Genomic DNA, 24,679 nt, shown 5'->3' on the forward strand with positions numbered 1-24,679 from the left:
CACATCTTTGGACTGTAGGAGGAAACCGGAGCAGCCGGAGGAAACCTACACACACACGGGGAGGACGTGCAGACTCCACACAGACAGCGTCCCAAGCCGGGAATCGAACCTCGGACCCTGGAGCTGTGAAGCAACTGTGTTAACCACTATGCTACCGTGCTGCCCCAAATAATAGGCTTTTAAATTGATATTTAAATAATGTGAGGGGATTCCCAACTTTTTCACGCCAGTGTGCAAGGTATTATCGGAAACTAGCATGATGGTGATGGGAGTGGCACCCAATGTCATCATGCCATATAATACACTCCACAAAGTGGAAATCGCTCCCAATCACAGAGCTTAAAATTCCACCCCATATCTTGCTCCAGGCTCAATAGAAATCAAATGCTAAAACTAATGGGAAAGGTAAGGATGCTTCAGACTCGAGCATATTGCAACACTGGAAAGACATGGTTTTGCTTCTCTTCAAGGTCACCAACACAGCAGTATCAGTCGAGTTGTTTCTTAAGCCAGACCTCCATGGATACAACAGTAACACAAGAGCTACTGCAGCTGCACTGCAACATGTTGTGTTAATTCAATATGTCAAAATGTAATGCCAGCAGTAAAGTTTTACATACTGAAACTGCACTTGGTCCTCTGCCAGACTATATTATTCAAATGAAGAACTGCCCCTTGTTTGCTAAGGTTTGAATGAAGAGTTAACCATTACCTGGTCAAACTGAACTGTTGAAACATGCATTGGCAATTTGACGCAAAATCGCAATGCTCCAGCGGCATCAATGCATTCTGGAACGCACGTACAGTAGGCACCGTTTACATATCATTAGCAGGCCCGCCCCGGTATTCTCCAGGGCCTCCGTGATTCTCCGCCTCCGATGGGCCGAGTTTCTGATGGTGTGGTTCACTTGTGCTTTTAAAAATCGTGAAACCGGCGTGGCGGTTGCTGAGGGAGAGAGAGGGGTATGGAAGGGTCCAACATCGCCATAGTTTGCTGTCGGTTGTGCCGCTGGCCGGTTTCTGCCAGGGCCGGGGGGAATAGTGGGGGTTGGCCAGGAGGTGGGCTGTGGGGCCGGGCTGGACGGGCATGGAACACCATTGCTGCATCCGGCAAAGCAGCCATGCAGCTACGCATACTGCAAACAGCCCACTTTGAATTTAGTGCCATGGGTTGTATAGATGTCCCCCCAGGGCATCCACCTGACTGCCCTCTGACCCCAGCCAACCCATCAGCAGTATGGGCGCGCTCCAGCACAAGCAGTGCCACCCTGTTGGCTGGACTGAGTGTGTGGGGGGATTGTAAGGTGCATGTGCGGCTGCAGCTTGTCAGCCTCCCGATTACGGTCAATTACAGACCCTGTGTATCCCACACCGTTTTTCATTGAAATCGGTTCTGTTCCATGTGGCATTGGTGCTAGCCCCTCAATGGTAGCAGAATTGTCCAGGTACAGCATCCGTTTTTCTGTTGTAAAGTCCACGGAGTCTGCATTGGCGTCAACACAGAAATGGAGAATCCCATCCTCAGTCTTTTATTTTGACAGCTTGAAGCCCTGCACTACGCTGCAGCAGCTGAATGAAAAATGTAGCACCAGCACTAACTTGGGCCACTTACCCGGATTTTAGGAACTTTTTTACACCATTTGATTGACATGTTTATTTTTCGGTCGGGGAAAGGCATGAGACAGTGGGAGAATCTTGGTAAGTTAATGTTTTATATTATTAGTGTTTGCCATTTATAAATATGCTTGAAATGCAAATAAAATGAAAGGAAGATACATCTTTTTAAAAATTTTGGTTTGTCATGAGGATGTTAATTCCATTAAAGGAACCATAATGGATAGAATGCGGTGATCACTCAGTAATGAGTATGATTGTCCACAGAAGTTACACTGTGTCACTGGTCACGGGTTCTGCAGGTCCCTGCGTGGCTGATGAGCCCGGTCCTGGAGCTGCATCTTCAATCACTCACTTGGCAGGAGTTTGAAGAAAGTGGGATCGGTCCCTGGACGCTAAGTGGCAGGTATTCCTTTCTCAGGCTACTTTTCCAGGGTCCTCTTTTCATCAGGTGTTATCAATGAATTATGACCCTTCGATCTGGAGGTTCCTCCAAGTCTCCCAGGCATTGACGTTTATGTTCCATTCCTTCAGGCAAGCCTGCAAGGTGTTTTTGAAGAGTTTCCTTCGTCTTCCTCTTGTTCGGGATCCTTCCTTGAGCTAGGTGACGAAGATTTGTTTTGGCAGTCGGGACACTGACATCCTAAGCATATGGGCGGCCCAGCGGAGTTGGTTTCAGATGATCATGGCCTCGATACTGGGGCAATTGACTCATTCAAGGACACTAAAGTTAGTACGCCTGTCCTCCCAGCTGATTCAGAGCTAAAGCACATTTGAATTTTGCAATGTATTTTGAGCGGAGTTGTTTACAAGTCTCCCTGATGCAATGTTGATCCTTAGAAGCCTTAGTGATTGCTTCAAATGCTTTATCGATATTTACTGCTTTGGTTGATATTTACAAGCCTCCTGTAAGCTAATGTGAACTATCTTTCTGATAGGTATTGCAGCGAATCAATCACTCACCCCGAAGAATGTACTGCCAAAGGACATCCCAAAATGATGTCAGAAGAGATGTGTGCCAGGACACTGCGCATCAGCAGCTGCTGCTTTCGGACTTTGAGCTTGTCAATTAACAATTGTTATGGGTCAGGGTTTAGAGAACCCCAAAGTGTATCATGTTCACCTGACCCACAACTATTAATAGATTGTGGTATGGGGAGCACACGGCCCACTCTACAAATGTGGTACTTCAGAAATGGACAAGTATTTTTTAAAACAGCACAATGTTTATTCTATGAACTCAAGTTAACCTTTTTAAAACAAACAGTGAATATCTTAGCAACCATTAATTCAAAGATAACCCCTAAAGAATACAACACTAAGTAATCTGTATGCTGTCCTTTTAACATCCAAAAGACTTAACACCCTCTAAACAGAAGCACATCAGAGTTTGCATTCAATACTGAAAACATTTAAATTTCTGAATTCATCAAATGATCAAGAGATATTCCTTCATGGCAGAGGGATCAACAGTACAGCTGCTTTGGCTGACTTCAGCTGCAACACACTGAAAAACGAAAACAAAAAGACAGAGACCCACCCAAGCTTTTCTCAAAGTGAAACTAAAACACAGAGCCAGAGCTCAGCTCCACCCACACTCTGACATCACTGCAGTAACATGAGCAGCCAAACATTTCTTAAAGCGACATTCTCATGACACAATTGATATGTCAAAACACTCCCCGTCCCCCCTCCCTCCACTCCCTCTCCTCTTCCCTGCCCCCTCTGCTCTTCCCTCCCTCCCCTTCCCCCGTCTTCTCCGCCCCCCCCATCTTCCCTCCCTCCTCTTTACAAATAGACAGAATCATTGTATTTATTTGGAAAAACATATTTTATTCACCATTGTTACGTGAGAAATATATTTTATTGCAAGAAATTTGTGAAAGTTGAAGTAGTTTTAGGTCATTGTTCAGCTGATAAAGTTAAATGTTAAGTTAAATGTTCACTGGTTTCAAAGTTTTGAATGTATAAAATTATTTTTGTTGATAAATGTTTTACATTAAACTTTACAAGCTTCTGCAAATGTCCTACTGAAACATAAAAATAAAACATTAAATTATGAGATAATTATAAATGAATAAGATAATTGAAGTAAACAAGGCAGAAACATATTTAACATGGATAACACTGTGGCAGACCAGGACCCACCGGGTCGGAGAATCGCCGGGGGCTGGCGTGAATCCCGCCCCCGCCGTGTCCAGCACGTGGGCAGCACGGTAGCATTGTGGATAGCACAATTGCTTCACAGCTCCAGGGTTCCAGGTTCGATTCCGGCTTGGGTCACTGTCTGTGCGGAGTCTGCACATCCTCCCCGTGTGTGCGTGGGTTTCCTCCGGGTGCTCCGGTTTCCTCCCATAGTCCAAAGATGTGCAGGTTAGGTGGATTGGCCATGGTAAATTGCCCTTAGTGTCCAAAATTGCCCTTAGTGTTGGGTGGGGTTACTGGGTTATGGGGATAGGGTGGAGGTGTTGACCTTGGTAGGGTGCTCTTTCCAAGAGTCGGTGCAGACATGATGGGTTGAATGGCCTCCTTCTGCACTGTAAATTCTATGTTCTGTTATGTCCCGAATTCTCCGCCACCAGAGACCTCTGCACCTTTGGGGCAGCCCGACGCCGGAGTGGTTCCCGCCACTTCATTACGCCGGAACCCCCTGCCCCGCCGGGTCGGGGAGAATCCCACCCCAGTTAGTACTGCTGCCGCATAACACCAGGACCAGTGTCCAATTTGGACCTTGTGTGAATGTGTGGTGTTTGCACATTCTTGCCATATCTGCATAGCTTTCCTGGAACCATGGAATAGGACCATAGAATTCCTACAGTGCAGAAGGAGGCTATTTGGCCCAGCAAGTCTGCACCTATCCTTTGAAAGATCACCCCACCTAGGTTCACTGCCCTGCCCTAACCTGTACATCTTTGCACTGTGGGAGGAAACCAGAGCACCCGAGAAAACCCACACAGACACAGTATGAATGTACAACGTCCACACAGACAATCACCCAATTGAACCCGGGTCCCTGGTGCTGTGAAGCAGCAATGCTAACCACTGTGCCACCTTGCCACCACCATTTCCTCCGGGTGCTTTGGTTTCCTCCCCCAGTCCTAAGATATACAGGGTAAAGTGGATTGGTCATGATAAATTTCCCCTTAGTGTTCAAAGGTTAGGTTGGGATTATGGGGACAGGGCGGCGGTATGGGCCTGGGGAGGGTGCTATTTTGGAGTGTCGTTGCAGACTCGATGGGCCAAATGGCTTTCTTTTGCACTGCAGTAATTCACTAAATACACATTTTAAAAAATCAGGTGCTGAATTCTCCGTCGGTGGGACCCTCCGTTTCGTCGGCAACGCAATCATTCCCAGACACGCTCACCGAGACAAACATCAACTGCTGCCGGACGATCATCAAATCAGTGAAAGGCGCTCCTTGGTCGGCCCGAAACTTGTTAATATTCCAGTATAAAGAATTGCCCTCGACTGAGTGTTGCATATTGGCACATTCTAAGGTTCAGGACTACGTGCTGAGGGATGCACTCAAGCTTGGGGCAGCTGTCGCCGCAGCGCAATGGGGAAAAGTCACTGTGTAAGGCATTTCAGCAAATGTAAATGGAGGGGCTGGAAACTGTAAAATCCCTTGGTCTGGGTGATTAACACTAAATGTATAAAAATGTATTGAAGCACCGGAGGGTGCAGAATGACCAATGTACATAGTTTGAACAGAATTGTAATGAAAGGATAGAAATGTGTGTTTTGTCTTCATTATTGAATTGAAGAAACTCAAGTGAACCTGAACCTCTGGATAAAATGTAAGTAATATCTTACTTTATTGTTGTAGCAATTTGAAATGTGTTTGTAATGTTTTTTTCTTTAGAGATTTTATGAATAAAGTATATATTTGAAAAGAAAACTTCCCCTGGACAATTGCGCTGTTGGTGGGAACCATTTGCCAGAAGTGATTTAAATTGGTAACTTCGGATGGTTCTGGCAGTTTGACACTGACATTACTCTAAAAGAATTAGAGGAAAATATTCATTTCAACTCCAGATAACTATTAAAAAACTCAGACCTAGACCCAGATCCAGCCTCACACGGGACACCCCGCAACCACACACTGCCCCCCCCCCCCCAACACTGACCTAACCCCTGCACCCCCCAATCCAGCCCGACCTGACATCCCCCACCCCCCGACCTCCCCTGGCCCAACCTAATCCCCAAACCCCTCCCTGTCCTTCCCCACTCACCCTGGCCTGACCCAACTCCCCACCAAACTGCCCCGATTCCCCCCCCCCCACCGCCCCCCCCGCCTCACCCCCCCGTCCCTTGCTCCCCCCTTACCTTTCCTGTCTTAGAACTTCTATAACACTCATACCCACCAAGAAATCAATTCTCCTACTTTCCTCACTCCCTCACCAACAGCCCAAGTCCAATTTCTTCCCTGGTCTGCCATGAGCTGTCACCCTTTCTTTTGACTTGTTCAACAAATGGTTTGCCTCTCTATTTGGTGTCTTCATTTCTACAATGTCATTGCGTTTTACAGTATAGCTCAGTAAAAGGCCCTTCGGCCCATCATGTTAAATGTGTCAATGGTCTTTTACTCTCACTGCTCCATGTACCTTCATCACCTTTGTAACTTAAAATTTCTGCACCATATGTCAATATCCAATGACTGCAACATGAATCACCGCAAATGTTTCTTTTCTACCACAAACTCCTCTGACTGTTTTAACCTGCTCATGTTATCATTAGCTCTCAGACAACCGATGCAAAGAGCTCACAAAGTTCCTTGCTTTAAAGTTACAGACATTAGGGGCAGCACGGTGGCACAGTGGTTAGCATTGCTGTCTCATGGCGCCGAGGATCCAGGTTCGATCCCGGCCCTGCGTCATGGTTGGTGTGGAGTTTGCACATTCTCCCCATGTCTGGATGGGTCTCACCCGCACAGCCCAAAGATGTGCAGCATAGGTAGATTGGACATTCTAAATTGTCTCTTAATTAGAAAAATAAAAAAATAAAAAATTACAGACATTCATTGAGCGACCTATGCTCTCTTTTGTTAACTCTGAAATAATTATTTTCCATCTCATAGTTATTTTACAATACTTATCATTTGCACTTACAAGTGAATCATCCAAATGTTTGTGCTATCAAGTTCAACCATGATCTGACTGAATGGGGGAGCAGGGTCAAAAGGCTGAATTATCTACTTCTGCTCCTAATTCATATGTTGCTGTGTTCCTGCTGTTGTTAACTCATCTACAGATTTGCATACGGACAATAGTGTCGAGCAGAACAAAGTTACTGAGGTTACATGTTTCATTTTATACTGTTAAAAGCACAGTGGCAGACTATGCATTGATCATATCTCTTTAACAAGTTATGATTTTCACTGACAATAATTGTGAAGACATATTGGGCGGGATTCTCCGAAAACCGGCGCGATGGCTGGGGCCTGGCGCCAAAAACGGCGCAGATCACTCCGGCGTTGGGCCCCCCAAATGGCGCAAAGTCTCCAGGCCCGAATGTGCTAGCAGCGGCGTGATGCCATTCGCGACGGCGTCACGGGCTATGGACGTCACAGCACAAAAGATGCGGCCCTGCCCTCCCGGAAGACCCACTAAGATGGCCGCCCGCCGCGCAGCCCCGAGGTTCCAGGAGCGCGACATCGAGGCGCTCCTGGACGCAGTAGAGGAGAGGAGAGAGGCCCTGTACCCCGGACATGGCCGCAGGGTCCCCGGCACCTCAGCCGGCGCCTGTGGAGGGAGGTGCCAGAGGCTGTCAGCACTGTGGCTGTGATACCACGGACAGGCACCCAGTGCCACAAGAAGTTGAACGACCTCGTCAGGGCAGCCAGGGTAAGTATCCCCCCCCCCTTCCCCCACTCCCCCCTCCCCCCTTCCCTGATGTGCGGCACACCCCAGGTGCAACCAACCCTAACGCTAACCTAACCCTAATGTGCTGCGCACCTCTGCCAATATACGCGCAACCGCTGGCGTGCATTCATATACCTGTCTAACACTGTTGCCCTTTACCCCTGCCACCCACCCGCCCGCCCCCCCACAGGAGAAGCGCGCACACAACACCAGAGACCATGAGAGGACTGGATTGGGCTCAGCTGATGAGAGACCACTCACCGTTCATGAGTAAAGGGCCCTGGAACTGGCAGGCGGACCTGAGGACCGCGAGGTTGCCGATGCAGAGGTCGGGGGCCCACCAGCAAGTGAGCCACCCACGGACCGTCCCCATTCCCCCTTATCCCCCCTCCCCATATCCCCCCTCCCCCATATACCCCCTCCCCCATATCCCCCCGACCCCATATCCCCCCTCCCCGTATCCCCCTCCGCATATCCCCCATATCCCCCCTCCCCAGATCCCCCCACCCCATATCCCCCCTCCCCATATCTGCCCTCCCCATATCCCCCTCTTATCCCCCTCCCCATATCCCGCCTCCCCCATATCCCCCATATCCCACCTCCCCATATCCCCCTCTCCCCATATTCCCCTCCCCATATCCCCATATCCCCCCAGCCCCATATCCCCCATATCCCCCCTCCCCCATATCCCCCCTCCCCCATATCCCCCATATCCTCCGCTCACCGCCCGCGTGTCTAACCATGCATGCTGTATTGTGTATTGCAGGACCAAACGTCGAGGCACCCATCCCCGTGGACGCCGACCGACTGCAGGACGCCCCAGGGCAGCCACGAGAGAGGGAGAGACCCGGCCCCTCTGGCATGCGACGCCCGCAGGACGCCCCAGGGCGGCCACAAGAGAGGGAGAGACGCGGAGCAACAGGGAGACGACGTCCCCGTCTCGTGCGGGTGTGGCGATGCAGGCGTGTGACACCCAGCGACGAGTGGGGCAGCCACAGGCCCCCGTCACAGCCGAGCCAGCACACCACTACGCAGGACAGCTCTACCCAGGACACCACTACCTAGGACAGCCCTACCCAGGACACCACTACCCAGGACACTCCTACCCAGGACATCATTACCCAGGACAGCCCTACCCAGGACACCATTACCCAGGACAGCCCTACCCAGGACAGCCCTACCCAGGACACCACTACCCAGGACACCCCTACCCAGGACACCATTACCCAGGACAGCCCTACCCAGGAGACCCCTACCCAGGACACCACTACCCAGGACTTCCCTACCCAGGACACCCCTACCCAGGACACCACTACCCAGGACAACCCTACCCAGGACACCATTTCCCAGGACAACCCCACCCAGGACACCCCTACCCAGGACACCATGACCCACGGCAGCCCTACCCAGGACAGCCCTACCCAGGACAGCCCTGCCCAGGACACCGACACACATGACACCGAAATACAGGACACTGACACACAGTGGATGGGTGGAGACGAACCGCCACCCCAGAGTACCATAGACTCTGAGTCGGACGATGCTCACGACACAACATCATTGCTGTCTCCAACACCCTCCACCATCGCAGAGATAGTTACCTCGGTTGGACACTTTAGTGCTGAGGTGTCTGGTACACTCACTGGTGCGCACAACACAGCCCGGCCCCTCTGGCATGCGACGCCCGCAGGACGCAGGGCGGTACAGCAGGCGGAGGTAGAAGCAGCAGAGGGGCCGGGAGGTCGGAGGGCATCCTGGCGCAAGCGAATATCTGCCGCCCAGACGGGTCCTGGGTTCCTGGAGTTACCACACCCACCCATAGATCCGATGCAGCCAGCAAACGTGGGACGAAGGAAGAGGATGACGGCTGGCTTGCAACAGTTGCAGACGCAGGTGGAGGAGTGTGCCCGCGTCCAGGAGCTGGGAGTGGTGCCAGTCATGCGTGCCACCCAGGCTGAAACCGCACGGGTGGCGTCCGCGGTGGAGGCAATGGGTGCGACGGTGTCAGACATGGGGAGCAGGATGCGAGGCCTGGGGCGTTCCGTGAAGGCGGAGTGTGTGGCCCAGGACATGGCTTCCCTCTCACAGGAAGCCATGAGCCAGAGTCAGCGGCAGATGGCAGAGGCGCTCAACGCCATGGCCCAGTCTCAGCAGGCCAAACGCAGTCCCAGCAGGCAATGGCCCAGTCTCTGCAGGCCTTCGCTGGGGGCATCGGCGCCATTGCCCATGTGCTAGCCGGCGTCGCATGGTCACAGACAGGGATGGGCAACTCCCTGAGCTCCATGGCTGCAAACCCGCAGACCCTTGTCGATACCAACACGGGCCTCCAGGACTGGCAGCGCCAGGTGTCTGGGGGACGTTGGATGTCCGGTCCATTCGCACCCCCGACCCATGTAGAGGCCCGGGGGCCATCGGGCACCCCGAGGGAGGAGGAGGTGGTGTGGTCCGTCCCGGCTCCCCCGGTAGGGGAGATCCCGGAACACTGCAGCACTTCGGACTCTCCCCCTTCCATCCCAGGTGCATCAGGTGGGCAACAGGCAGGACAGGCTGGCAGCTCGCCATCCCAGTTGCCCGAGCCACAGCCTGGCCCATCTACGCCGTGCCGCCCCAGGAAACGGCCGCCAATGGGATCCCGAGTCAGAGGGCAGGAATCGCAGGAGTCCATCTCCAGTTCTGCTGTACGTCTGGGGAACCACCTAGGCGTAGTCAAAGGGCCCATAAGGCCAAACAATTAGGCACTGAGTAAGTTGGCATGGGTGCAGGGCGCAGATGTTATAGGGGCAAGGGAACGTGTATGGACTGTTTTTGTTAAAATAATCAATTTTACACCTACAGAAGCTGCCTTTGTGCTCTGTCCAAAGCGTGCGGGGGTGTCATGTATGTTGAGCGCCAGTGTGTGTGTGAGGGGTGGTCTTACATCGGCCCCAGGCCCCAGGTGAGTGTGCCCCCCCTCCCCCTGGGCCACCCTCGCCATCCCCCCAGGCAGAGGACGGGACCCTGCGCTGCAGGGTCACGGACGCATGCAGGGATGGTCCAGGTGGAGGGTGGTACTGTGGCCATGGGTCAGATATTGTCCAACGATGTAGAGCCCAGAGCTCATCGCAGAGCGGGTTGTCATCATCCTCCATGGCCTGCAATAGACACGCTTCCACCGGCGACTGTGTGAGCCCGGCCCGTTGTGCCGCAGGTGGATGTGCAGTGGAGGGGTGGTGTGCATGCGGGTGGGGTGGGTGTGGCTGGTGGGTGGGTGGGGTGGGTGTGGTTGGTGGGTGGGTGGGGGGGTGAGGGTGTTGGAGCTGGGTGGACGAGGGGGGGGGTCAGGGTGGTCAGATGTTGCCATGGTGTGCGGTATGTGGCCATACTCGCCGATTCCCACACCCCCTAGTCAGTGAACCAGGCGGCTATCAGCCGTCCCGTGCCCGCTGGCCCAGCTGGTAATGATGGGCAGCCACCCGTCCATGTCCAGCCCGCCTGCCCTGACCATTGCCCCCATCCCCCTCATCTGGGGAGGACTGCACCTTTTCCTGCCGCTCCTCCACTCCCCCCTCCTCTGCCTGCGGCACATCGCCCCTCTGTTGGGCTATGCTGTGCCGGACACAGCACACCTCAATGATGCAGCCGACCCTATCTGGCGGGTACTGGAGAGCCTCCCCAGAGAGGGCCAGGCACCTGAAACGCATTTTGAGCACGCCAAAGCACCTACCTCTCTATCACACACCTTGTCGCTGCATGGGCATCGTTGTAGCTGTTCTCCGCGTCACTCTGTGGCCTCCGTATACGCGTCATCAGCCACAACCGCAACGGGTAACCCCTGTCGCCCAGCAACCAGCCCCTCAGCCGGGAATGGCATCCCTCAAACACATATGAGCCATGAACACTTCCCGGGTACCGGTCGCCAACGTGCAGGACAATCATGCGGTGGTCGCAGACCACCTGGATGTTCATGGAATAGGTCCCCTTCCTATTGGTGAACACTGCCCTGTTATCTGCAGGTGGCCGCATGGCGACGTGCATCCCATCGATCGCGCCGTGAACCATGAGAAAACCGGCCACGGCAGAGAAGCCCACGGCCCGGGCATACTGGCTGGCCCGGTCCACAGGGAAGCGGATGTAGCGGTCCGCAATGGCATAAAGGGCATCTGTCAATGCCCGGATGCACAGGTGCACCGATGTCTGCAAGATGTCGGACAGGTCCCCACTCGGCGCCTGGAATGACCCCCTGACATAAAGGTTCAGGACCACTGTAACCTTGACGGACACAGGGAGAGGGTGTCCTCCCCCAGTGCCACGCGGTGCCAGGTGTGCCAGCAGGTGGCAGATGTGTGCCACTGTTTCCCGGCTCATCCGGAGTCTCCTCCTGCATTCCCGGTCCGTGCGGTCCGGGTACGATGAACGGCGCCTGTACACACGGGGCCTCCTCCGGTGTCTCCGTCGCCGTGGCGCCACAACGTCCTCCTCCCTCTCCTAGTTCTCCTCCTCTTCTTCGTGCTCCCCCTGCTCCTCCTCCTCCTCGTCCTGTCGGGCGGGTGGCCCTCCAGCCTGGGCTGCCGCCTACCCCTCTGCGGCATGCTCCTCTGAGGCATGTTCCTCTGCGGCAGCCTGCGCCACTGCGGCAGCCTGCGCCGCCTCTCTGGCACGCTCCTCCTCCTGGGCAACATGTAGAATAGCGGCTGCCGCCACGGCGGCCAACATTGCTGGCTGATCAGAAAACATGATGGCCTGCTGGGGGACAACGACAACATGTCATCATTGCTGTACCCCCTCACCCCCCGCAGCCAGGTGCCATGGGCTGCATGGGCACGACTGTTGGAGGATGGCACCTCGCCAGGCGGATGACCTTCCATGCCCTCGCCCCTCTTCCCGGCACTCACTCTCACCCCCTCTCCCAGGCACTCGCTCTCAACCCCCACCCCGGCACTCTCCCCCCTTCCCCGGCACTCTCCCCCCCTCCCCGGCACTCACCCCCCCCTTCCCTCCCCGCACTCACTCTCATCCCCTCTCCCCGGCACTCTTCCCCCCCTCCCCGGCACTCACCCCCCCTCCCCGGCACTCGCACTCATTCCCCCTCCCCGGCACTCGCTCTCACCCCCCCCACCCCGGCACTCTTCCCCCTTCCCCGGCACTCTCCCCCCCTCCCCGGCACTCAACCCCCCCCGCTCCCCGGCACTCACTCTCATCCCCTCTCCCCAGCACTCTTCCCCCCCCTCCCCGGCACTCACCCCCCCTCCCCGGCACTCACTCTCATCCCCTCTCTCCGGCACTCTTGCCCCCCCTCCCCGGCACTCACCCCCCCCCCCTCCCCGGCACTCACCCCCCCCTCCCCGGCACTGACTCTCATCCCCTCTCCCCGGCACTCTTCCCCCCCCTCCCCGGCACTCACTCTCATCCCCTCTCCCCGGCACTCTTCCCCCCCTCCCCGGCACTCACCCCCCCATCCCCGGCACTCGCACTCACCCCCCCTCCCCAGCACTCTCCCCCCCTCCCCAGCACTCGCTCTCACCCCCCCTCCCCGGCACTCTCCCCCACTCCCCGTCACTCTTCCCCCCTCGGCGGCACTCACTCTCACCCACCCTCCCCGGCACTCGCTCTCACCCCCCCTCCCCGGCACTCTCCCCCACTCCCCGTCACTCTTCCCCCCTCGGCGGCACTCACTCTCACCCACCCTCCCCGGCACTCGCTCTCACCCCCCCTCCCCGGCACTCTCCCCCACTCCCCGTCACTCTTCCCCCCTCGGCGGCACTCGCACTCTCCCCCCTCCCCGGCACTCACTCTCACCCACCCTCCCCGGCACTCATCCCCCCTCCCCGGCACTCACTCCCAGCCCCCCCCACAGAGCCCCCCCCCCACAGCCCCCCCCACCCCACACCCCCCCACCCCACAGCCCCCCCCCCCCCACCCTCCCCCTCCCTCACAGCCCCCTCCCCACACACCACCCTCCCCCCCACACACAGACTGCGGCCACACCGTCACTTCTCCTACGGCCACCCCCCACGCCGTGACCTACCTCCACGCTGTACGCCGTCAACCATCAGCACTGGTTGACTGCGTTATATAGGTGTTTTGATTTACGCTGACGTGACCCGTGGTCACGTCGGCGGGACTTCGGCCCATCCGGCCGGGAGAATACGGGAAGCCCCGGGGTCCATAGCGTCGCGCCGGCCCCCGCCATTCTCCTAGGCGGGCGGCGCGATTGACGCCTCGCCGACTTTTCAACGTTCGGAGACTTTGGGAGACTGCGGGGGCGGGATTCACGCCGGCCCCTGCCGATTCTCCGACCCGGGGGGGGGGTCGGAGAATCCCGCCCATTGTGCATATGGAACAGTTATTTTTGATGATACCCAGAATTAGTCAATGGAAAGAGGCATGAGTGAAACATTAAGAAAGGACAGCACATCAGATTGATGGCTAGTCGCGCTGTGTCACAGGCTGTGTAAAGTTATAGATTTGTCTAACAGAATTCTGAATCATCTCGGGACATTATTAGATCAACAGGTCATTGCAATGTTAAAGACCTATGTGGTATTCAAAGGTAGTGATTGTTCTGCAGTAGCAAAATCTTATTTTCACTGAATATCTAACAGAGAATAAAATATTCCTTGGCAGGTATGAGCTTTGTGAAATCAATTCCAAAATGTTCCTGCCATTCTGGATAAAGCTGCCAATACTGTTTGTGTATTTCTCTTGGCAATGGAACATCTGTCTCTTGCTGCACAGAATTTACAGACACAGTATCAGCCCATCTGTTACACATGCCATTTAGTGAATTTGGAACATGATTAAATTTTAAGGAACTTGCCATAAACCAATAGCAATTTCACACTTTCGATATGAAGAACGGTAGCAGCATTTTATCCTCAACAAATGGCACTGCTCTGAAGAAGAATCTAATGGAGGAACTGGAGATAAGCACTGTTCAGTGTTACGTTTGTCAGCCAATGGTACAAAATTTAATTCTGCTACTTTTCAAGATTTTTTACTTTTTGCTCTAGAAGGGATTTCAATTGAATTTACTGTAAAATATACTATTAACTTGAACTTAGCATACAAGGAATTAAATTCACACAAAACACCAGCTATTTTGAAAGTATTTTTGATCCAGTAGGTGAAACTAACTGAATGGTTGTAAGAAAAGCCTCAGCAAACATCCAAATCCTCAATGATGGGGAGCCCAGCGTATTGGTGCAAAAGACGAGGGCCGAAATCGGGAAAGGAGATTGGGCGGAGAATTGGTTTTGACGGCAAAATCGTGGCGGGCGGCGGGTTCATGCCAAATCGCAATTCTCCGGTGCCTTGACAGCGGTGTCAATGCATTCCACTCTGCATGTACAGTTAACACCGTTTGCATATCATTAGCGGGCCTGACCCGGGCTTTCCCCTCGGCCTCCGCAATTCTCTGCCTCCACCTGGGGGAATTCCTGATGGCGAGGTTCATTTGTGCTTTCAAAAATTGTGATACAAGTGCTTTGGCTGATGAGGGAGAGAGAGGGAGGGGCTACGGAAAGTGTGTTGACAGTTGTGCTGTTGGCCGGGGGGGCTTCTGCCAGGGCTGGGGGGAGTCACGGGATGGTGGCCAGGAGTGGGCTGTGGGGTCGGGGTGGACAGCCACGGAACACCATTGCTGCAGCCTGCAAGGCAGCCATGCAGTTGCGCACACCCATTGTGAACCTAGTGCCATGGATCGTATAGGTGTCCCCACAGGCCACCCCACTAGGTGCCACCTGGCCCCAGCTGACCCATCAATGGGAAGGGTGTGCTCCAGCGCAACCAGTTCCATCTTGTTGGCTGGGATGAGTGTGCGGAGAGTGAAGTGTGTGTCTATGATTGCAGCTTGCCAGCCTCCTGAGTGTCAATCACGGACCCGGCAAACCAGATGCCGTTTTTTCATTGGAATCGGATGAGTTCCACGCAGTCCGGTACTAGCCCCTCAGTGGTGGCTGAATCGGTCCATGTGTAGTGCCAGTTTTGCTGTCGTAGAAGTCCACGAAACCTGCCCTGGCGTCAACACTTTGTCTCAAGAACGGAGAATCTGGCACGAGACATTTGCAGCACTCTTCAGCCAGAAGTGCCGAGTAGATGATTTATTGTGGCCCTGACCTGCGGTCCACAGCATCACAGATGTCAGTCTTGAGCCAATTTGATTCATAAAATCACACATGAACACAGTACAGAAGAGTCCATTTGGCCCATTGAGTCTGCACCGACACATGAAAAACACCAGACCTACCTACTTAATCTACCTTTACCAGCACTTGGCTCATCGCCTTGAATGTTATTTTGTGCCAAGTGCTCATCCAGGTACTTTTGAAGGATGTGAGGCAACCAGCCTCCACCACCGACCCAGGCACTGGACCATCACCGGCCTCTGGGTAATAAGGTATTTTCTCACATCCCCTCTAAACCTCCTGCCCCTCACGTTGAAATTGTGCCCCTTCGTGATTCACTCTTCAACTGAGGTGAACAGTCGCTCCCTCTCCACCCTGTCCATTCCCCCTCCCTATCTTGTACACCGCAATCAGGTTACCCCTCAGTCTTCTCTGCTCCAACAAAAACAACCCAAGCCTATCCAACCTCTCTTTATAACTTAAATGTTCCATCCAGGCAACATCTTGGTGAATCACCCGGCACCCCCACAGGAGCAAACGCATCCTTCCTATAATGTGGCGATCAGAATTGCTGACAGTACTCCAGCTGTGGCCTCATCAAAGTTGTATACAACTCCAACATGAATTCCCTTCCTTTTTAATCTATGCCTCGATTGATAATGGCCTCATATGCCTTTTTCACCACCCTTTGAAACTGCCCTTCTGTCTTCAGAGATCTATGGACAAACACGCCAAGGTCCCTTTGTTCCTTGGAACCTCCCAGTGTCAAGCCATTCATTGAATGCTTCCTTGTTAAATTACTCCTTCCAAAGTGTATCACCTCACACATTTCAGGGTTAAATTCCATCTGTCACTTATATGCCCATTTGACCATCTGGTCTATATCTTCCTGTAATCCAAGTCACTCAACCTCGCTGTTGACCACCAGGCCAATCTTTGTGTCATTCGCAAATGTACTGATCCTACCCTCCACATAGTCATCTATGTTGTTTATATAAATGGCGAATAATAGGGGACCCATCACAGATCCCTGTGGCATGCCACTGGACACTGGCTTCCAGTCACTTAAGTAACCTTCTGTCATCACCCTCTGTCTCCTACAGCTCCATGTGAGATCACAAATGCTGAGGGTGCTGGGTACTGCAGCGACTATGGGCACTAACAAAACTCCAGCAATAGTGCAGAAGGTTTGTGCTCCAGAACTAACTGTGCCCTTAATCAAGGTGTTCCACTACAGCTATTACACTAGCGTCCAGCAATGTGAAAAAATACTGCCCAGTTACGTCCTGTCCAAAAAAAGCAGGGCAAATTGAACCCAACCAATTACCACCCCATCATTCCGCTCGCAATTATCAGCAAAGTCATTGACAATGTTATCGGGGGCGGGATTCTCCGACCCCCCGCCGGGTCGGAGAATCCCCGGGGGCTGGCGTGAATCCCGCCCCCGCCGGTTGCCGAATTCTCTGGCACCGGATATTCGGCGGGGGTGGGAATCGTGCTGCGCCGGTTGGTGGGACACCCCCGACGATTCTCCGGCCCGCGATGGGCCGAAGTCCCGCTGCTGGGATGCCTGTCCCGCCGGCAAGCATCAAACCACCTCTCTTACCGGCGGGACTAGGTGGCGCGGGCGGGCTCCGGGATCCTGGGGGGGGGCGCGGGGCGATTTGGCCCCGGGGGGTGCCCCCACGGTGGCCTGGCCCGCGATCGGGGCCAACCGATCCGCGGGCGGGCCTGTGCCGTGGGGGCACTCTTTTCCTTCCGCCTTCGCCATGGTCTCCGTTCGGGTACACGGAGGGAGAATTCAGAATGCCCAAATTACCTAATAGCACGTCTCTCGGGACTTGTGGGAGGAAACCGAATCACCCGGAGGAAATCCACGCAGACAAGGAGAGAACGTGCAGACTCCGCACAGACAGTGATCCAAGCCGGGAATCGAACCTTGGATCCTGGCGCTGTGAAGCAACAGTGCGAACTACTGTGCTCCTTATGACCTCATAACAGCCTTATGACAGCCTTAGTACTCATGGGTTAAAGAGCTGGGATGGGATTCTCCCCTACCCGGCGGGGCTGGGGGTCCCGGCGGGATGGAGTGGCGGGAACCACTCCGGCATCGGGCCGTCTCAAAGTTGCGGATTTCTCCGCACCTTTGGGGGCCTTGAGGGGCTAGGCCCGCGCCGGAGTGGTTTCCGCTCCCACAGCTGGCATGGAAGGCCTTTGGCCTAGGCCAAACCCGGGGCCGAAAGGACTCTGCGGCCGGCGCGAGTCCGCGCATGCGTGGGGGGTGGGTCTCTTCCGCATCGGCCATGGTAAATGCTGTGGCCTAGGCGGAGGGAAAAGAGTGACCCGCGGCACAGGCCTGTCCGCCGATCGGTGGGCCCCGAACGCGGGCCAGGCCACCGTGGGGGCACCCCCCGGGGCCAGATCGTCCTGCGCCCACCCCCCCAGGACCCCGGAGCCCACCCGCGCCACCAGGTCCCGCCGGTAGGAGAGGTGGCTTGCCAACGGGACAGGCATTCCAGCAGTGGGACTGCGGCCCATCGCGGGCCGGAGAATCGCCAGGGGGGGCCCGCCGGCCAGCGGGGCGCGATTCCCGACCCCGCCGAATATCCGGTGCTGGAGAATTTGGCTACTGGCAGGGGCGGGATTCAAGCCAGCCCCCGGCGATTCACCGACCCGGCGGGGGGTCGGAGAATCCCACCCCAGATGTCAAGAGGTGAGGTGAAAATGACTGCCCTTGATATTAAGGCCATATTTGACTGATTCTGGCATCAAGGAGCCTTAGCAAAGTTGGAGTCTATAGGAATCAGAGGGGAAATTCTTCATTAGTTGGAGTCATACCTAACACAACGGAAGATGCTTGCGGCATCTGAAGGTTATTCACCTCACCCCCACACCGCACTGCAAGAGATTCCCAGGGTAGTGTCCTGGAACTAACAATCTTCAGCTCTTTCATCAATGACTTTCTCTCCGTCAGAAGGTCAGAAGTGATTGTGCAATGTTTTTTTGCGACTCCTCTGGAGCTCCCCAAGCCCTGTGCACTATCTGCATTATACAAGTCAGGAGTGTGATGAAATACTCTACCACTTGCCTGGAAGAACGCAGCTTCAACAATACCCAAGAAGCTTGAAACCATCCAGGACAAAACAGCCCACTTGACTGGCACCCCATCCACCACTCCAACATCACTCCCTCCACTACAGTGGTAGCAGTGTGTACCTTCAATTAGATGCACTGCAGCAACTCGCTAAGGTTCCTTCAAAATCACGTTCCAATCCCATGACCTCAATCACCTGGAAAGAAAATAGCAGCAGATGCATGGGAGCACCACCACCTGAAAGTGCCCCTACCACCTATGGAGTTTCACTGTTACCGCCCCCAAGTCTTACTATCATTTCATTAGGTGCTGGGCGTAAAGGTAAACTTCAGATAATAGGGGACATGCAATCCACTTATGTATTTGTCCCATGATACTAAATACAAGACAACATCTAGTGCAAAGCTGGAATATTGAAACATGTAGTAGTTTTCATCAATATGAACTGCCTTTCTCCCAGAATCCTAATCCTGTGTATTAGTTGTCCATCCATAAGGTTCTGCAGTATGAAATAAATAACTGGATTGATTCAGTTTCTTTAATATCCTGCACTTGATATGAATCTGGGGAAAGGTTATGTTAAATGTAAAACAATTAACATATTAGGTGATATACTTGCAAATGTCACAAAATTATAAAAATCACAGCATTCACAATTAAATTCAATCCTATTCATCAAAAAGGTACATTTTCATTCATTCATATGTTGTGGGCATCACTGGCTAGGCCAGCATTTATTGCCCATTGCAATTGCACTTGAGAAGGTGGTGATGAGCTGCCTTCATGAACCACTGCAGTCCCTGAGGTGTAGGTACACCCACTGAAACCAATGTAGGAATTTCAGATATATTGTATTATAATATTTGGTGAAGTCAGGGTTAAAAGCCTGGGTAAAAGTTTATTTGACTGCTGAAATCATGTTTTAAAAGATTCTTGGGTTGAAAGACAACAAAGCTTTTGGGAACCAGAGGTGCAATTAATCATCATTAAAAACTTGGCCTCATGCAATTTTGTTTTGATTAAGGGGGTTCCCTGGGGAGTTCATTAGTTTTCAGCTTGGTGAGATGATGTCATTGCTGGGTGGAGTTAAGACATCAGGCTTTTTGAGAAAACATTTTCAGTTCAGTTCTGATCTACCTGAAGCTGTGTGCACGGTTAAACAGTTCTGCTCTCATTGTAGGTTAGTTAAAAGTGTTATGGGCGAGGCGTTTTCAGAACCCCAAAAGGTATCATGGAATTCAACCAACCTCTCCCTTTAATGTATTTGTTGCTTTTCCTAGCACACGGCTTGTTCCTTAGGTGTGGAATTACAATTATGGACACGTGGGTTTTTAAACACAAAACAATGTTTATTCCATGAACTCAACTTAACATCTTAAATAAACATTGGATCTCTTAACACCCCTTACTTCAAAGATAACTCGGAAAATATTGCAACAGTAAATCATTCCTTAAAATGTTCTTTCAAACTTCCAAGAGATAGCAATTAAGGGTATTGTATTCACTGCATTGAGTAATATTGTTTAAGGGGTAGCTGCAAGTTATTTTCTGGTGTGATGTTAAAGATTGTAATACTATGTGAGTAATAAAGTTTGTTTTAATATACCATATCCCTATTTCTTTGTGCAATCACTCCTGGGGCAAAGAATCCTTTCCTCAAAGTCTTACAAAATGTAAATAAAATTTGGGGCTTCAGTCCAGTATCCTAGCCACTGTTGGGAAATTGTCTGGGATTGTAATACCACAGTGCTGTTAGGCAGGGAGTTCATGGATTTTAACCCAATGCCAGTGGAAAGATTGTTGATGTATTTTCAGTTCAGGGTGGTGAGTAACTTGAAGGGGAACCTCCAAGTGATGATGTTCCCAAATGGCTGCTGCCCTTGCCCTTCTAGATAGTAGTGGTTGTGTGTTCGGAAGGTGCTGCCGAAGGAGCCTGGGTGAGTTTCTGCAGTGCATCTTGTAGAAGGTACACACATCTGTCACTGCACTTCAGTGGTGGAATGAGTGAATGTTTGTGGATGGATCCCAATCAAGTAGCAGGTTTTCTCCTGGATGTTGTCAAGCACTTCAACTGTTGTTGGAGTTTCATTCATTCAAGCAAGTGGAATGGTCCAACATATTCCTAACTTGTGCCTTTTAGATGCAGGATAGGCTTTGGGGAGTCAGGAGGTGAGTTATTTTCTGCAGGATTCCTAGCTTCTAACCAGCTCTTGTAGCTGCAGTATGTATATGGCTAGTCCAGTTCAGTTTCTGGTCAATGGTGACCCCCAGGATATTGATGGTGGGGGATTCAGCGATGGTAATGCCATTGAATGTCAAGGGATGATGGTTAGATTCTCTCTTGTTGGAGATGGTCATTGCCTGGTACTTTTGAGGCACAGATGTGAATTTCTACTTGATAGCCCAAGCCTGGATATTGTCCAGGTCTTGCTGCAATTGGATATGAGCTGCTTCAGTATTTGTGGAGTCACGAATGTTGATGAACATTGTGCAATCATCTGTGAACATCGCCACTCTGACCTTATGATGGAAGGAAGGTCATTGATGAAACAGCTGAAGATGGTTGGGCCTGAGGAACTTCTGCAGTGATATCCTGGAATTTCCAGCAACCACAATCATCTTCCTCTGTGTTGGATAAGACTACAACCAGCGAAAATCAGATTTTCCGCTGGATTTCCATTGACTCCAATTTCTCTGGGTCTCCTTGATGCCACATTCGGTACAATACAGCCTTTATGTCAAGGTAAGTCACGCCCACCTCACCTCATGTGATTTACTATGTAACTTTTCCTTTTCAACATTCATCTTAATGGGCTTGTTTACTAACTATACGAGGTATTGAAAAGAGGAATTTCACAGTGGTTAGCACCGTTACCTCACAGCGCCACGGACCAGGTTCAATTCCAGTCTTGGGTGACTATGTGGATTTTGCACTTTCTCCCTGCGTCTGTGTGGGTTTCCTCCCACTGCCTTTCAATAGCAATGCATTGATGAAGAAATGTATGAACAAGCCTATTAGCAAGGTACAGAAAACATCAATTATGTGGTCACCTGTGTCATCAAAAAAACATAGTAATGGTTGCGTGACAAATAAGACGTACTATCTGAAGTCAGCAAGATAATAAGTGTTGAAGCAAGAAGGGAAGCTCGCTTTACAGAGGCTTTCTTGTGGAGTTTGAGGAACAGTCCAGCTTTTATAATGCAACTGAAATTGGAAAATCTTTCTCGCAATAAGATGTATATGTATCATTACCAGGTTCAGTGAAGTGTAGCTCTGTGAAAGCAGGTTACCTATTTGTAACTGAAGATGGTATGGTACATGAAAGAGAGGTTTTATTGGATTCAAGTTGCCTTCACCAGCTGCATGCTAAGTAGGAACTGTTGAAAGCATGCCTAATTGTGTTTAATGTTGAGATTGCCGTCAATGTGGCATGTGGCCAAGTTGTACAATGTGATAAACTGTTTCCTGTGTCTCAATAAAGCTACCACTGTTTTATCCATTTATGTTCAGCAGTCCATCTAAACTTCGTAACTGAAAGGAAAATAGATTCTCCACAGAGATGGTCTGGCATCAGGCTGTGGAGATCACCATTTCATGTGGGCTCCAATTTCCATGGAGACCTGATTGCTGTTTCTGAAAATGAATCAAGTGAATATATGTAATTGTGATGAGTTTTAACAACTTGCTTTTGCCTACGTCTGTAAAAAGATGCAGAGACATGAGCACTAATGTTACCATCAGACAGATGTGAATGAAAACATTATTGAATTCCTTAGTACAAGGAAGGAGTAGAATTATATTGTACAGTAGAAATGAGGTGCTCTCCCTATGTTCACACTAAAAATGAGATTCCCTGACCTCCTTGTGGCGTGGTTCTCAGCAGCAAGAAGAGGCCCGCCATTGTCAGTGGTGGGATCTCCTGGTCTCGCTGCTGCCAATGGGATTGCCCAATGAACCCACCCCATGCCACTGGGAAACACGCAGCTCCAACAGACATTAGATATTAGAAGAAACAGAAGTAGATGGAAAAAAAAAATTAAGCCATCATTGTAATTGCTATCTTCTAGAGGGCAACACGGTAGCACAGTGGTTAGCAATGTTGCTTCACAGTGCCAGGGACCCAGGTTCGATTCCCATTTGCGTCACTGTCTGTGTGGAGTCTGCATGTTCTCCCTGTGTCTGCGTGGGTTTCCTTAGGGTGCTCTGGTTTCCTCCCACAAGTCCCGAGAGACGTGCTTGTTAAGTAATTTGGACATTCTGAATTTTCCCTCTCTGTATCCGAACAGGTGCCGGAATGTGGCAACTAGGGGCTTTTCACAGTGTCATGTGAGAGTACCTTTAAGAAATGGATGTTTAAGCAATGTACCTTTAAGAAATGGAGCTGATCATATTTCTGAAGTGATGTCAGACGATGGGGGGAGCTGAGCTCACTTCTGCTTTTTGAGTTTCAGTTTGAGAACGTAGCTGGGAGTGTCTGGATGTTTTGCTGTGAGCTGCATGAAGAAACACAGAGCTGGTCTGTTGCTTTCTGCAATCCAAAGACTATAAATATATTGAAGGTAACCTAATGTGCTCCTATTTTTAAAGGTTTGAAGTCTTTTGGATGTTTCAAGGAACAGTTTGAAGGATTATTTAGTGTTGTAGTCTTTTGGGATTATCTTTGAAGTTATGGGGGTTAAGATATTCAATGTTTGTTTTTAAAAGGTTAACTTGAGTTAATATAATAAACATTGTTTTGTTTTAAAAACCACTTGTCCATTTCTGCTGTATCACACCTGGAGAGTACGCCGTGTGCTTCCCACACCACAATCTATTAAAAGTTGTGGGTCGGTTGAACTCCATGAAACACTTTGGGGTTCTGTAAACTAGGACCCATAACAACAGTAACTTAATTTCAGTGTTAATGTAAGCCTACTTGTGACAATAAAGATAATTATTATAAAAGATGGCAAGACTAATTTACTGCATGTAAAATTACTGCAGTGATTGTGAATCTTTTCCTGACTGGGCCCAACCATATAGTTAGTTTATTTTCTAATCAGGGACGTAGGGAGATATTGGGTACTGGAAATTTTGATTTTTGTCATTTGATTTGGTGCACTTGCATGGGACATAATGGTGAATCAAATATATTTTATTAGTTTGATCATAGGAAATTAATATAGAGGGTTTTTATTTCAAATTTTTTTGGGGCATTGAGTAATTCGCAAATCCGCACTTTCCTTTGCTTCCTGTCTCTCACATCAGTGCAGTTTGAATTGATTCCAGCTACTCTATTCTTTTGTCCTATCAATTCCCATTCTAGCTTTTATATGTTTGACTCATCTCTTGGTAACCACAGTCTTGCACTTTGCAGTACAGAGAGTAAAGTGTTTGCAATACATCCAACATCAGAGACAGCACTGAACTCTTCACTACTTTCCTGCAAAAATAGTTCACCAGATCAACTGGGAGCACAGCCAGGAAGCGAGTGGCCATTACCATCCCTGTGTTCATGAGATAACAATACCCAGCTTTGTGGTCCTTCGGAGAGACGTGTGACAACGCTGAAGACAGTGACTTCAGGTTTAGGAGGGTGACTTGTTTCTCGAGCATGTTTCATAGATTTCATCGAATTTACAGTGCAGAAGGAGGCCATTCGGCCCATCGAGTCTGCATGGCCCTAACAAAGTGCACCCTACTGAAGCCCACATATCCACCCTATCCCCGTAACCCAGTAACCCCCACTTAACATTTTTTGGACACTAAGGGCAATTTAATATGGCCAATCTACCTAACCCGCACATCTTTGGATGGTGGGAGGAAACCGGAGCACCCGGAGGAAACCCACGCAGACACAGGGAGAACGTTCAGACTCGCACAGACATTGGCCCAGCCGGGAATCAAACCTGGGACCCTGGAGCTGTGAAGCAACTGTGCTAACCACTATGCTACCATGTTGTTGAGCAGACACAAGTTCCACCCCCAGCATCTCAGCCATGGTCCCCAACATTGTATCTGGCAGCC

The 24,679-nt window shown here is 51.4% G+C and overlaps 1 protein-coding gene across 1 annotated transcript in view; it reads right to left on the reverse strand.

The window, feature by feature from the left end:
- LOC140428334 (docking protein 5-like) overlaps nucleotides 1-24,679 on the reverse strand; it is a 788,856-nt gene that overhangs the window by 365,531 nt on the left and 398,646 nt on the right. The window lies entirely within an intron of this gene.

This window comes from Scyliorhinus torazame, chromosome 8 (assembly GCF_047496885.1).
Source record: "Scyliorhinus torazame isolate Kashiwa2021f chromosome 8, sScyTor2.1, whole genome shotgun sequence".
In the NCBI taxonomy this organism is placed as follows: Eukaryota; Metazoa; Chordata; class Chondrichthyes; order Carcharhiniformes; family Scyliorhinidae; genus Scyliorhinus; species Scyliorhinus torazame.